The sequence below is a fragment of the Engraulis encrasicolus genome, chromosome 6 (assembly GCF_034702125.1).
Source record: "Engraulis encrasicolus isolate BLACKSEA-1 chromosome 6, IST_EnEncr_1.0, whole genome shotgun sequence".
In the NCBI taxonomy this organism is placed as follows: domain Eukaryota; kingdom Metazoa; phylum Chordata; class Actinopteri; order Clupeiformes; family Engraulidae; genus Engraulis; species Engraulis encrasicolus.
The window spans coordinates 39,593,369-39,608,368 of NC_085862.1; the positions used below are offsets into that span (position 1 = coordinate 39,593,369).

Sequence of the window (15,000 nt, forward strand, 5' to 3'; positions counted from 1 at the left end):
GTGTGTGTGTGTGTGTGTGTGTGTGTGTGTGTGTGTGTGTGTGTGTGTGTGTGTGTGTGTGTGTGTGTGTGTGTGTGTGTTTGTGTGTGTATGCGTGCTTGAGTGTGTCTGTGTGTGTGTGCTAATGTGTTTGTACTTGTGCTGTTCTGCTGGTACCTGCAAGCTTGCCTTGTGTGGCTCTTTATACAGTATCTCCCATCAGTTCGCAGGCTCCAGGGACATTAACAGGAACAAGATTTGCACCGTATGTCAGGCCACACGTGTGTGTGTGTGTGTGTGTGTGTGTGTGTGTGTGTGTGTGTGTGTATATTGTGTTCATGCATTGCATTGTTAGCGGCCTTCCCTGAAAACCGCCTTGGTTCTTTGTTCTTCACCATTACCGGAGGTGTGTGTGTGTGTGTGTGTGTGTGTGTGTGTGTGTGTGTGTGTGTGTGTCTGTGTGTGTGTGTGTGTGTGTGTGTGTGTGTGTGTGTGTGTGTGTGTGTGTGTGTGTGTGTGTGTGTGTGTGTGTGTGTGTGTGTGTCTGTGTGTGTGTGTGTGTGAAAGCCCTTCTGTCTCAACACGGCTGGAACAGAAGGGTCTTGGGAGGAAAAGCACGAGGCAAGCAGCATTGAGCACCTGGTCTGCTGGAGGATAATGACGTGAAGGGGAGGCATCACTGCGCCTGGCGTTTGATGCTCTGCTCTGCTCTCCTCTCCTCTCCTCTCCTCTCTGCTCTAGTCTTCTCCTTCTCTTCTCTTCTCTTCTCTTCTCTTCTCTTCTCTTCTCTTCTCTTCTCTTCTCTTCTCTTCTCTTCTCTTCTCTTCTCTTCTCTTCTCTTCTCTTCTCTTCTCTTCTTCTCTCTTCTTCTATCTTCTCTTCTCTTCTCTTCTCTTCTCTTCTCTTCTCTTCTCTTCTCTTCTCTTCTCTTCTCTTCTCTTCTCTTCTCTTCTCTTCTCTTCCCTCTTCTCTTCTCTTCTCTTCTCTTCTCTTCTCTTCTCTTCTCTTCTCTTCTCTTCTCTTCTCTTCTCTTCTCTTCTATTCTATCCTCTCTGCTCTACTCTAACCTCCTCTCTTCCATTCCTTTCACAGTGCAGATTTCTTCACCTCTGCTCAACACTGTTTGCTTTTCTCCCCACTCCCTCTCTCTCCCTCCCTTTTCCTTTCCTCTCCCTCCTTCTCCTTCTCCTTCTCCTTCTCCTTCTCCTTCTCCTTTTTCCTTTCCTCGACTCAGGAATAAAAGCCCCTTTCAGGCTTGCAGCCGTCTTCATCATCATCACAATAAGTCATGATGGAGACAGAGGACAAATTAGCCCTGGAAGACATTATCTGTCTTTAGGGGGATGTGTTCAGGTTAATGCGAAGCAACCGTCATATTTCTAATGGATCACTATCACATCGCTCGTTTCTACACCCCCCACCCCCCCACACACACACACACCCTTCTCCTTTTATTGTAACGGGAACACATGCTTTGCGATACAGGGGCTGTTATTACCATGCACACACAGACAGCCTAGGCTAGGTTTTGCTATTTGCCTGCCTGCCGCAGGTATGACGGCATCCGAGGGCTGCCTTGCATGCGTTTAATCCCAGAGGCTCGTTAGACCCAGTCTCTCACTCTCTCTCTCTCTCTCTCTCTCTCTCTCTCTCTCTCTCTCTCTCTCTCCCTCTACCCCTCGGAGACTAGGAAGAAATGTCACAATTCCCCTCTCTCAGCTGAGAATCGTTGGGCTATGCAAATCGCTCATAATTAGACATGCTAATATATGACGGTAATAAGCCGCTGTTTCTCATTATGTCTCCTCATCTCCCCATCGCCAGTAAAAGGAAAAATGTGCCGACTTCGAGGGGAATGTTCCCAGGAAAATAACATTTAGTCTACCCTCCCCACCACCACACACATCCCACATCCCTTATCTTCTTCAAAATGGATGGCACGTTTCTCGCCTGCACCTCAGTCAAATTACACAAGATATTGCAATAACAATAAATATATGCATGGAGGAGGGCTGGGGTTGGTTGTTTTCACCTATTCAGGGAGAAATGTCGGAGATTGATTTTGAAGCGGAGTTTGAATTGCAAAAATATCTGTTTGGGAAAACATTGCGTTCCTGGGCGCCGACTTGTCATTGTTAAACTTGTGAAATCTGTGGTTGGAATGTAATTCACTGTGTGCGGGACAAAAAGACTGGCTTTTCAAAGCCTTTTCTCTTCTCTCTCTCTTGTACGGCCTTCTGTGGTGTGTTATCGTTTAATCCATTCATTAGCTGACAGCGCCCATTATGCAGATCATGGACCTTCCCTTCAGCAGATTCATGTTGGCAATTGACCCCAGAAATAAAATAAAAAGTTAAATTGCCATCAGCTGTACCTTATAACACGCTGTCATTTAGCCGTATTTCAAACAGCCCTCTTGCTCAGAGCACCTCTTTCTTCTTTCTTCTCCTTTCTTCTCTCCTTCTTCCTCTCTCTCTCTATTCTGTCTTTCCCTCTTCTCCTTGGAGCTCGTAGTCTTGGCTTTTTTTGCAGTCAATCAGTTGGCTGGCTGTGTGTCGCTCTGGTATCTGCCTGCAGTCCTAATGTGTAATGGCACCATCTCGCCTTCGCCTGATATGAAAACCGGCAACAGCTCAATAAACATCACGGCAGTTTTTCCCCCTCTCTCCTCCACCCTCCACCCTCCACCACCACCACCACTGCTCTGCTGTGCTCTGCCACCCGCCCGCTCGCCCGCCACTCTGGCCCTGCCGCTTATTGAGATCTCTGGGCTGCCACGGCTGAGCCATCAAGCCCTCCAATGGTTATCCCTTATGTCTTTAATGTCTGTGGCTGGGCCTGTCGTCTCCGTGTTTATCAGAATCCTGCGGTTCTGGGGCGGATGGGAGCTTGGGGGGTTGGGGAGGTGGGGAGAGCAGGACCTCGGCGCTGCCTGGCGGGATGCTTACACTGCCTGCTGTTCACTGACTGCCTGAGTTGCATTGCATTGCTGTATGGATGGGAAGCCCATTGTTTTGGACGTAAAAAAAAGTGCAGAAGAAGAAGAAGAAGAGAGAGAGAGAGAGAAGTGTTTTGATGAATTTATATTAAAGATGACTATCCATTACCGAATGTCATTATACCCCCGGCCTGTTTCGCAGTGTCTCATATGAGAATATCAGCCGTGGGTGTCTTGATACTGATTTCTATTATGTCTCGTGGTGAAATTAATTTCCTCCCTATTATAGGGGAACAAGCTGCTCTTCACTGATCACAGTGTAATACCCACAATAGTTCCCCCCACACCAGGAGGCTCATGGCAGGGGGACTGGGGGGGTTGAGGGGTTTGTTGTTGTGGATGAGGAAGGGGATGGCGGGGTGGGTGGGTAGGAAGTGTTTCTGCCACCCCCACGTCCAGGCCCACCGACAGTGGGGGACAAAGGGGTATGTTGTCGCGGGCCTGGGGAGATAGGGCGCCCAGAATTGTGTCCCCATTACAATGTATGCATTGGGTAGGGGGCCCTTTCAGAAGACTTTGTCCTGGGCCCAGCGAATGCTGTCAGCGGCCCTGCCCCCGCGTCTCTCGCCAGCAAATTTCCAACCCAAGACAAATAAAGCCGCCCCTGTCGTTCATTACCACGACGCACTGCTCCGTGACCTTGTCATGAAGCCGGCAGGCACATACACACAGCATCAACCGCACTGTCTTATAATAAACCCCCCACCAAACACCACCCTCAAATTGCGTAAATGTGTTTTTTTCCTCTCTCGTTTCTTTCTGTCTTTCTCTCGCTTGCGCTATCTCTCCCATCACGTTCTGTTATGTCCCTGTGCAGAGTGTGTAGTGTATGAACAATTCCTGGTTGTGGTCGAAAGGCTGAGGCTCTGACATCATTGGGAAAATGGCACCGGCTAGTGAGAGGTTGTGTTCTCTATCTCAGGTGTCTATCTGCCAGGCTTAAAATAGCCTTCCTCTCTCTCACACACTACCTCCCTCTCTCCCTCTCTCTCCCTCTCTCTCCCACTCTCTCTCCCACTCTCTCCCTCTTCTCGTGACAGGGGAGGGGTGCTTCACTGGGAGATCGTGTTGAGCCTCGTGCCGACCGCTCAACCCCCCACCCCCCTCCCTCCTCCCTTCACCACCCCCCATAAAGAAGCAAATGTTCAAGAGCAAGACCTCGTCACCACAGCTCTGGACTGCTGGACTGGATCCCAGTTCACACACACTGAAACACACACTGAGTTCTGTGGCCCAGGCAGGTTCTAGCTTCCGAGCAAGTGGAGGAGGAGTAGCGCTGGAGAGGAGTGGAGAGGTGTGGAGAGGGTTCTGGAGGTCATGGAGGTGATCTACTTAGCACTCAGCCCCCCCACAAAGAGCCAACCATCACTGGGGTGTTAGGAGAGGCATGCAAGACCCCCTGTGCTGGTTCACCTGTGGTCGCGCTATATAGCACATCTCGCAACACCAAGCATGGCGGCATATGCAGCCGGTGGCAAATGCAAATTTGCCTCCGCTGCCATTTCGCTCGCGTTTTCTTCAGGGCCACTACATTTCAAGGATAACAAGAGACAGCCTTTTTTATGCTGAGAAATTCACATACATAGTCACACAATAGGACCATTGTGTTGTTGTTTTTTCCCCATAAAGCCAGCTTGTTATCATCTAACATGCCTTCTGAATCTTTTATGACCTCTTTAACCTCCGATATTCCGTCGCAGCCAGCGTAGTGTCCCTGTGTTCCATAAGCCCTGTGTTATAAAGAGCCTCGGACAGCAATAGTTATGCTCAGTTAACTCCAGCTAGTGTTCTATAAATGGTCATCATTTCTTCCCATTGTGCATAATCAGCAGTACTGGGCTAATGGATCGCACACGCACCTTTTATTTTTTTCTCTCTCTCTCTCTCTCTCTCCTCCGTGCAAAGGATGAAGGGTTTTTAACAGAGATGCACACACACACACACACACACACACACACACACACACACACACACACACACACACACACACACACACACACACACACACACACACACACACACACACACACACACACACACACAGGGCCCTTCCTCTTCCGATTTCAGAAGAGGTCACACTGTAAAAAAAAAAAGAAATGACTGAGAGAAAAAAAAGAATATAAAAATAAAAATGGCTGGCGTGTGGATGTCGTTGGGCAGTGACCCCAGAATCCTGAGGATGTCTCTCAGGCCCATCGCCTGTGAACTGGGATCCTGCCTTATTAAGGGCAGCTGGCCAACAAGTTCCTTCCTGTAATTCCCTGGCTGTGCTTTTGGACCAACTGGACTGTATAGTATATATTTTTAAACTCAATATGCTTTTCACTCTATAGCAGGGGCGGAGCTATTGGATGGGGAAAGCAAGGCATCTAACCCTGGGCCCAGGGCCCTACCGTATTGGTTGTGGTCCTGTATGGTGCCCTATCAGTGTTTTTTAGCCCTGGGACCCTGGTGTGCAATTATTCCACCACTGCTCTGTATGTTTTTTTTTCAGATCATCTTCGAATATGGCCCACCCCCCCTTCAGTCTGAACAATGGTTCGACCGGGGTTAATAAGTCTGCTGCAATATTTTACCAACCCACAGCTCCAAATATATAAGGGGCAGGGCTCACAGGAAATGACTGGACATATGTAGCCCTACTGTAAACAGTGCATACTGCTGACATAAAGAAATAGTATATATATGGAGAGAGAAATAGTAACTCAGTCTTTGTTTTCTTCCACCCCTGCCAAATGTGCTGAGCAAACCTGAATCCGGAACACGACCCACTCAAAAGCAAACAGTGGTAGCCCTATCTAATGCAGCTGAATAGATATCCACTAACATTAAGCAAGAGTAGCAAAAAAACGTTAAGCGGGTCCAACAAATTAATTCTCTCTGTGCCCAGTCGAATAAAAAATCCAATCCGGAAACGTTTGCAGCCAGCGCCACATAAACTCTTCCCCATGCGGGTGTGCAGGTGTGTGTGGACACTGATTAGAATGTCGTTTTGCTGAACGACTGTGGAAAGCACATAAACGAACCAATGTGAATGAGTTGAAGTGAAACTCAGCTATTGTGGCACCGAGAGACCAGTGGGATTTGCTTTTACAATGCTCAAGAGGATGAAGCTAATTCTGTTGGGTTTTTGACACAGCCAGTCGCCCGCCTGGGTGGGTGGGTGGGCGGTGGCACTCTCCCTCTCTCTCTTCCTCTCTCTCTTGTGAGCTCTCCTCATCGCAGGGATTGAATCCTTCCTGTCTCGAACAGTGGCACTTAATTTGTCTGAGCGCCCATACGGCATCCTTAATGAAAATGTCAGTTGACGACGTTGTCATCGGGCTGTTCCTCGCAAACTCATCAAGCTGCCGCTGTGTGGTGGCTGGCTGGACCCCCCCTACACTCCCACACACACCCCCACACCCCACCAACCACCACGCCATCTCCCTCTCAGTTTCTGAGCAGATAACTCGATAGCTTAATATTCTGACAACATGGACGCGATAAAGAGGGGTTAAGGAGTTTTGAGGATAGCGTAACCTTGATAAAACGCTCATCTCAACGACTCTGATTTTTGCCATCCATCTTCGGGGTGTCACAAAGTATGCAAATGCCCGTCGGAGTGGGAGGGTGATACAGCACACGGTTAAATGGGCCATTTCAAATGTTTTGTGTACCATGCTGACTGTCGAGTTTTTACCACGGCTGCTGTTTTACAGTCTTACACATTCTCAACATTTTTCCTTCTGCTGTTTTTTTTTCTCCCCCTCTTTGTTTCCTTCTGTTCTTTTTCTCCATCTCTCTTTCTCTCTCTCGCTCTCTACATCCCTTTTTCTCACCGTGTTGTTATCTCAGTCCTTGGCTCCCCCTCATTCTTCCTTTGCTTCCATCGCTCTTCTTTCTCCTCCTCCCCCCACTCCTCCTCCTCTCCTCCACCTCCTCCTCCTGCTCTTTCTCTTCCCCCTATCCCCTGCCTCCTCCTCTCCCAGCTTGCCACACAAATTAGAGATATACAGCATGGTGTCAGAACGGTTGCTCATAAAATATTAACAGCATGTAGAGATTTTTTACATGGCCACATTCCTCTTCATTTTTAACTATGTCAGCACAAGCTGTGGCAACGGTTATTTGTGTACGTTCATCTGTTTTAATATGGGTTATACGAGGCAATTTTCTTTCCCCTTCCTTTTATCCCCCTTTTCCTGGTGATCAGTGGTGGGGTGCATGACAAGAAAACGCGCCCTGCAAGAAAATATTGTCCAGCCCTCCTGCACCCGAGCCGCTGCCTCTGCGTGGGAGGATCTCAGTCCTTCCTGTGGAGAGAGAAGCCACAGACAAAGAGAGAGAGAAAAAGAGTGTGCTAAAACCTCTTTTTTCCCCTTCTCTTTTATTATTGATATATTTTTGAGTTTGCCTAGCCTTCCTCCGCTGGATGCATTTTTTGCGGTATTTTAAGACCGTCTTCTTATGGTGTGTCACTGCAGGAAGGTAGAGCTTGTAAAAGCAATACACTACTCCGTCTTATTTTCATGGCGGCATTACAATGGAAAGGGCTGTGTGCTTTATATAGATATTAACCTGAATTCTTACGGACTGAGGTGCATCTGTGAAACAGGATATATCTTTATTAGGGGCCATTATGCCGCTGCCATTTGCCTTGTTTTATGGAGAGATGTGGAATGGCCCGTTGCAGATTCACATGATACATTCAGAGGGTTTTTGTTCACGGCTGTTAAAACGTCTCCATGATAGCAGCTGGGATTTGACATGTTATTGTGGTCATAACCATAATGATCGCGATCAACAAATATATGGGCGCAATTAAAAGACAAGCACGTAGTAGGGGCGAACAGCAACACATTTCACGCCATGCAAACACGGAGGTGTCCTCCTCCTCCTCCTCCTCTCCTCCTCCTCTCTCCTCCTCCTCCTCCTCCTCCGCCTCTGTCCAGTCTGGCGTTATAGGCTGGAACACCCGACTCCTCCGCATTTATCTGTCTGTCCGCTAGATGATTGATTTGACTTCCCTTTATCTCTCGGCTTCATGACTGCCCGCTCTCTCACTTCCCCCCCCCCTACTATTCCATCCCTCCCTCCAGCGCGTCTTCTCGAGTGGGCGGGGATGAACCCTGGGCCTCGGTCCTTTGTGGGCTGACGCCCATAAAGACGGAGCTGTCAATCAAAACAGTCACAGTCCAGCCGTTTGTTAGGGTTTGGGGTTGCACGTCCATCTTTCTTACACCAGGCACCCACCCACCTCCACCTCCATCACCATCACCATCACAACCCCACCCTTCTTCTCCAATCCCTACCACCCTCCATTCCAGCCACCCACTTGCTTCCTTTGGGATGCTGAGCGGTACCTTCAGCCCACTCTTGTCTTCCCTCCAACAGCGATGAGACCCCCAGTCGTTGCCGCCACTGTGTTTGCCGATATAAATTCTCATCGGGGACAGACGTCGCCAAGAGACTTCATAAAGCACCGAATGCAGGCGTCTAATGGAACGACAGAACAAGCTCAGCATTAGCCCCGCCACGTCGTCTCCGTCGACAATCAGCCAAAAAGTTTTCTCTACCCCCACAACGCCTTGTGTTGTGTAGTAGCACACACAAGCGTTCGTTCAGGGGGCTTGATTTGTGCGTTTGTTTTGCGGGCACGGGGAGATGTTGTAACGGTGCGCCGGTACGCTAATTGACTTCCCTGGGCTGCGGGAAAGGAAACAATTAGAATGGCGGAGTTTCGGAATAACATCTGGTGCCGCGTGCACGCACGCACGGCGCGTACGCTCGGTGTTTATGCCGGCGCTATTGTTTGGTAAAAGCACAGTAAATTGGCGGAGATGAGCTAATGAGGTGCATCCTCCACTCTCTTATCGTCTGCGGATGGGCCTTCCTCTCCCCTATGGCGCTAATGATGATGTGTGGCCCAGGTAACTGTCAGCGTAGCCGTGATTAATTAAAGGCAAAACCTCTCTGAAAAAATAGGTAAAAAAAGAGGGAGGGAAAGGGGAAAAATGAGGTGGGGGCGGGGGCAGAAATATCTAGGCCAATTTCTCACATTGCTTGTGTACTGGAGCTGATGTGGTCAGATGGCGTTGGATATGTGCAATGAAGAGTCTCTGCTCACTTACAAGTCTCATTGCTTTCTCGTTTGTTTCTCGAGGGTTTCTCACACCTCTCACAGGTGTGTGTTTGCGCCAATATAATTCTCCCTCTCAAACTCCTCTGAGGCACTGTCTATAAGACTCGGAAACGGATGTTTTGTTTTCCAGAGGCAGTGCCTTTAAAGGGCAAAAGGGGCGCAGAAACAGACAGCCCTAATGTAGTCACACCGCATTTCAGACCCAGCAGCAGCAGCTGAGAGGCAGGTCTGGCATCCAGGTGTTTACGGCGGGACTGTGCGTGTTCAGCTCATTTGCTCCGGCCTCCGTCTGAGTTGTACACAAATTACCTTACCGATGAGTCACAGGATAAAAAGGATGCTGCTGCTGCTGCTGCTGCTGCTGCTCAGGGAATGTGTCGTGCTTTAGTTTTTTTTGTTCTTTCTACTTCTCTTCCTCGCTCTCGTTTCCTCTCTCTTTTACTTCGTCTCTCTCTCTCTCTCTCTTTCTATCTTTCTCTTTCTTTCCCTTGTTCCTGAGGAGGCCAGCTGGGCCCTGGCCATCCGTGAGTGGGAAGCTGGTGCGAAGCAGAAGGATGCCATGAGATTAGTGTTTGTCTCGCACACGCACACACACACACACACACACACACACACACACACACACACACACACACACACACACACACACACACACACACACACACACACACACACACACACACACACACACACACACACACACACACACACACACACACACACAGATGTAGACGACACGGACAGAACAAAAGGAAATGCTCGGCTGGAGACGGTACAGCTAATTGAATCCCAATTAATGATAATTCTAAATCGGTGAGCCGATAAGTCGGAAAAAGACAGAACGAGAGAGAGCGAGAAAGAGAGAGAGAGAGAGAGAGAGAAGGGAGGGAGGGAGTGATGGGAAAATGAGGGAAGGTAGTTGTAAATACACAGAGAGAAAAATGAATCAAAGAGAAAGAGAAATGGAGAGTGAAAACTGATGAGAGAGAGAGAGAGAGAGAGAGTGTAAGACAGAAAGAGTGCTGTGGGACTGAAGTGAAGTAAGATGTTGACAACAGACAGAGCAGAGCGACAGGCATCATGGCGGCGGGCGGGTGCTCCCTTCTGCTTCTTGAGCGGAGGGGTAGTTGTGAGCATGCTCCCCGTGAACCGCCGCTGTCATATCTGTCCACGGCCTCCTCCATGACAGCCAACGGAGGGGAGGCTTCCCTCGTCACAATGAGGGCCTCGTCCCGGGAGAGACAGGTGTCGTGTCCCAGCCACCCCCCCCCTCACTCATACTCATCCCTCAACCCCCCCCCACCACCACCACCACCACCACTGTCTCCGTCTCCTCACCCTGTCACCCCTCTCCTGCCCCAACTGCTGATGTCCAGGCAGATGCCTGCCGCGACGTCTCCATCACGTTTTGAAGCTGAGGCGTTCGGAAAAGAGAGGTCATTCCCGACGTCAATCCACAGCGACCATGTCAAAAAGACGTGGGATCTGCGACTGCCGGCTCATGATAGTGCATTTGTGTAGTGTGTGTGTGTGTGTGTGTGTGTGTGTGTGTGTGTGTGTTGGGGGGTGTGAGTCTGACTCTGTGTCTGTGTCTGTGTCTGTGGACACAGCGGATGTTTGTTGCAGGGCGACAGGGGTACCCCAGTACCCTACGCTTGTGTCAGATAGTCATTTTGAGGGACTTGCTCTTCTGAAGAGTCAAGTGCAGACACATGCAGAACACATTTACTATCTCTCTTTCTCTCTTTTTATTTATTTATCCTTTTATGTCCTTGTCTGCCTTGTCATCTTTGCTCTCTCTGCACAGCAATTACTGCCAAAACCATCATCACCATCCCTGATCTGACCACAACCACAGCAGCAACCATTGCTATCACCACACCAGTAACAGAATATTACAACATCAACAGCAACAACCAGATCCCGTAAGACCTCGGGAGTGAAGACAGCACTTACCAAACCCACCATCTGAAAAGTAACTCTTTCTAAAAGCAAAGTAGGCCTTTCTTTAAAAAAGGCTGAATAGCTTTGGGGATATGTCGATAACCCCCCTACCTCAAAAGCAACCTTCATAAAGTCCGTTCTAAGATGGCTCGGAGATGGATATGGTTTTATAAACCGAGCGCTGTCGCCTTCCACATCGGGTTGGATTGTGGGTCGGTGAAAGCCGACCCGGACAAAAAAAACTGAACTCCACCATGTCTTCGTTTTCCCTCACTTTTCTTGCCTTTTTGGCCCAGCGTTTTTTTTGTTCGCCCCCTCTTTCCAGTCTGCTCTCTCCTGCTGCTTCCTTCACCTGCCATGGCGTGACACTTTTATACTACGCAGCTGACATGAAATAGTGGGAACCAAATGACTAATGCAAGGGCCCTGTCACGCTCCCTCCCCCACCCACTCCTACCACCCCACACACCTCCAGCCCACCTCACCTCACTTCACTTCACCCCCCACCCCCCCCACCCCCACCTCCTGAACACTCATGACGCTGGCTGACTAGCCACTGGCTAGTCCCCATTTCCTATCCTCTTAGTCGCGTGTTATTTTTGCCGCGATTTGAATTGATCTGTGGTGAAGCCCGCAGAATGAATTGCTGTATATTTAATGTGTCCTGCTGAGTCCATTAATAGTTGTCCTTTTGAATGGTGGGAGCCATGTCGTTAATAATTTAATTGCAGGCGGTTGCGTACGGTGAAAGAGGGGTGGAGGTGGCAGGGGGGGGGGGGGGGATGTGTTGCGTTCTTTGTCTGTCATGTTGGATGGACAGGTGAATCAATAAATGATGGGGAAAGGGTGGCGGAGGTTTTTTTTTCTCCAGAAATGCATGTCGTGGGTCTGAGGAAACTCATATGGAGATTTTGCATGTAGTATGTGTGTAGTGTAAGTATTTTGTATGTGATAGAGAGAGCATGTGAGAGAGAGGCAGAGAGAGCGTGCGCGTACGCGCGCGCGCGAGAGAGAGACAGCTGGAATGGCTGTGTGAGAAAGAGAAAGAATGTCCATTTTGTGTATTTTTGTGATTTTTTGTGTTTGTCTTCCTGTATGTGTGTATGCCTGTGTGTGTGTGTGTGTGTGTGTGTGTGTGTGTGTGTGTGTGTGTGTGTGTGTGTGTGTGTGTGTGTGTGTGTGTGTGTGTGTGTGTGTGTGTGTGTGTGTGTGTGTACGCGCGTGTGTGTGTGTGTTTCTGTGTTTACGTGTATACTCTTGTATGTATGTGTGTGAGTCCAAGAGAGCCGCGTCTGCTGCTGCTGCTGCTGCTGCTGCTGCTGCTGCTGATCTTCAGGGGTTACGCGACTCGACTCGAGAGGCGAGAGGAGAGCAAAAGGGGCTGAAGGTCTCAGAGTCGGGGCCTGGTGGTGGATGGTTCTGTCCCCTTTTTGCTGCCGCTGTCAAGGCGGGCTGACAGTCCTCATGTTTATTTCATCCTGCGTCTGGGCTGTCTCGTTTCCCTAGCCTCCGATGTCATTAGCGCCGCTCGCCCGGCCCCTGCAGTGGCACTCACTAATGAATTCCACTGCGGCTGCTCTGCTGTGCGCTCCCTCCCCACCTCGTTACCCCAGCTCAAGGTGTCAAATTAAAACAGCTTGGGAAAAAGAGAGAGGAGCAAGGCAAACGTGGGTGTGTACTGTATGCTTGTGTGTGTGTGTGTGTGTGTGTGTGTGTGTGTGTGGGGGAGAGAGAGAGAGAGAGAGAGAGAGAGAGAGAGAGAGAGAGTGTGCTTGTGTGTGTGTGTGTGTGTGTGTGTGTGTGTGTGTGTGTGTGTGTGTGTGTGTGTGTGTGTGTGTGTGTGTGTGTGTGTGTGTGTGTGTGTGTGTGTGTGTGTGTGTGTGTGGTTGTATTTGTGTACTTATATGTGTCTGTTTTATTAATATAAGTGTGTGTGTGTGTGTGTGTGTGTGTGTGTGTGTGTGTGTGTGTGTGTGTGTGTGTGTGTGTGTGTGTGTGTGTGTGTGTGTGTGTGTGTGTGTGTGTGTGTGTGTGTGTGTCTTTAGGTTCATGACCATTTCCATGGTACTGTATGTGTGTGTCTCTGCGAATGTGAGTGGGAGCAAGAGGGACAGAAATGGTGTGGATGTGTGTGTGTGTTTATGGGGGCATGTTGAAAGATTTCATCATGTTAGCACATGACGGCCAAGCAAGGCAAGGCAAGGCAAGGCAAGAGAAGGCAGTGAGGAGAAATACTTCCAGCTAGGAGGAGAAATCATTCCTCTAACTCACCCTGCGTCTGGCTCCATATAATAGTAAATTCACACAGCCACGTTAATATTAATCCATTGTTCTTCCTTCCCTGGTGGAGGAGACGCCATTATTAAAACATGCCGAATATATATTGTTGTGTGTGTACACAGATAACTGACTGCATGTTTGAAGCTTTCATGAAATATGAATCAGGAGGAGAGAGGAGAACGGTACACTGGGATGAATAATGCACCGTGTATGGATCTTGCCATCACCATTAATGCTCGCCTGAAATATTGAGCTTTGCATGATTGTAAAATAATGAAATGTATATTTACTTGTCGCTCCGCGCCTGCCGGAAGATGCATGATGAGGAGTGACAGCGGTATAACGCAAGGCTTTTGTTAATGATTCATCTGATGAATCTCTGACAGACTCGGCGGTCAATACAACCAGGACATCAGGCAGCAGGGGCTACGGTAGGGGTTGGAGGGAAAACAAATATCCAGCCTTGTTGAAGCACAGTGTTTTGTCTTTGTGTGAAAACAGTGGTAGGTGGGGGGCAGGGGTGCAGACAGGGGGGTAATGGGGAAAATTGTCCCGGGCCCAGGGAGAGTGGGGGCCCAGAATTGGGTCGTCATTACATTGTAGGTATTTGGCTGGGGGGCCCATTCAGATGACTTTGTCCTGGGCCCAGCCGCCAAAGCTGTCAGCGGCTCTGGTGGGGGGTACTGCTCCTGGTGCTACTGCTGAGGTACAGTACAGTAGCCTAGCAAAGTAACTTGTGTTTTAATTTGAGACTCAAGAATTCAAGAGCCTGCACTATGACTGCTAAATTCAACTCCCTCTCTCAGTGTTGAATTGACACTGAAGAATTGTATGAGGGAGTGTGAGAGTGACTGGCTGCACCGTGTTGCATTGCATTGCATTTTTTTTTCAGCCGTTTCCCTGGGTGGCTCCCCTGACAAAATTGTCAGGCTGGGTGTAGCGTGCAGTGCTAATTGCTGTTTGTGGTTATTTAGTTGTCATTGAGAGAGGCGTAACGAGGGTGGACGTGTTATTGAGTTGTGAGCTGCGAAAAGTGGCGTCTGAGGCATGTGGCGGGCATGTCAGTGCTGTGCTGTAGTACTCTCGTGGTATGTGTAGACAGACAGTGATTGCCATGTGTAAGGCTAGCAACTTGAATAGGCTAATTTCTACTCAGTAGCTTGTGTTTTGAGGTGTTGTTCTAGAAGGTGTCATTTTTGGTTGTCTGACATTCAGGTGTATTTTTTTGTCAATTTGCAGAAGTAGTCTATACAAAAAAGTTAGTAGATGAAAACTCCAAATATTACTGTACGTAAACCCTTCATGTAGCCTTTTCATATAGCAATGTGAGGCATTGCTGAAACAGCGGTCTAACATCTCCAGATCTTCTCAGCGACTTTCGCCAGGATTCTACTGAAGGGAGAATATATCTGTATGTATGTGTGTGTGTGTATAATCCCCTGTCTTGCTCTCCCTCTCTGTCTCTATTTTTCTTCCTCTCTTGTCTTTGACAGTGCCTGGCAGATGGGAAATGGTGTCAATCAATTTTTGAGAGTTGAGGTGTTCCATCCTGAGGGACATGACTTGGTGGTTAGGGTTTTTTTGTGTGTGGTGGTGGTGGTGGTGGGAGTGGGGGTGTTGGTGTTGGTTAGGGACTTTGGGGGTGGGGGAGTTGGGGGTTTCTGGGGCCGATAAG

At 49.0% G+C, this 15,000-nt stretch overlaps 1 protein-coding gene across 5 annotated transcripts in view; it reads left to right on the forward strand.

Moving 5' to 3' along the window:
• pbx1b (pre-B-cell leukemia homeobox 1b) overlaps nucleotides 1-15,000 on the forward strand; it is a 100,432-nt gene that overhangs the window by 15,772 nt on the left and 69,660 nt on the right. The window lies entirely within an intron of this gene.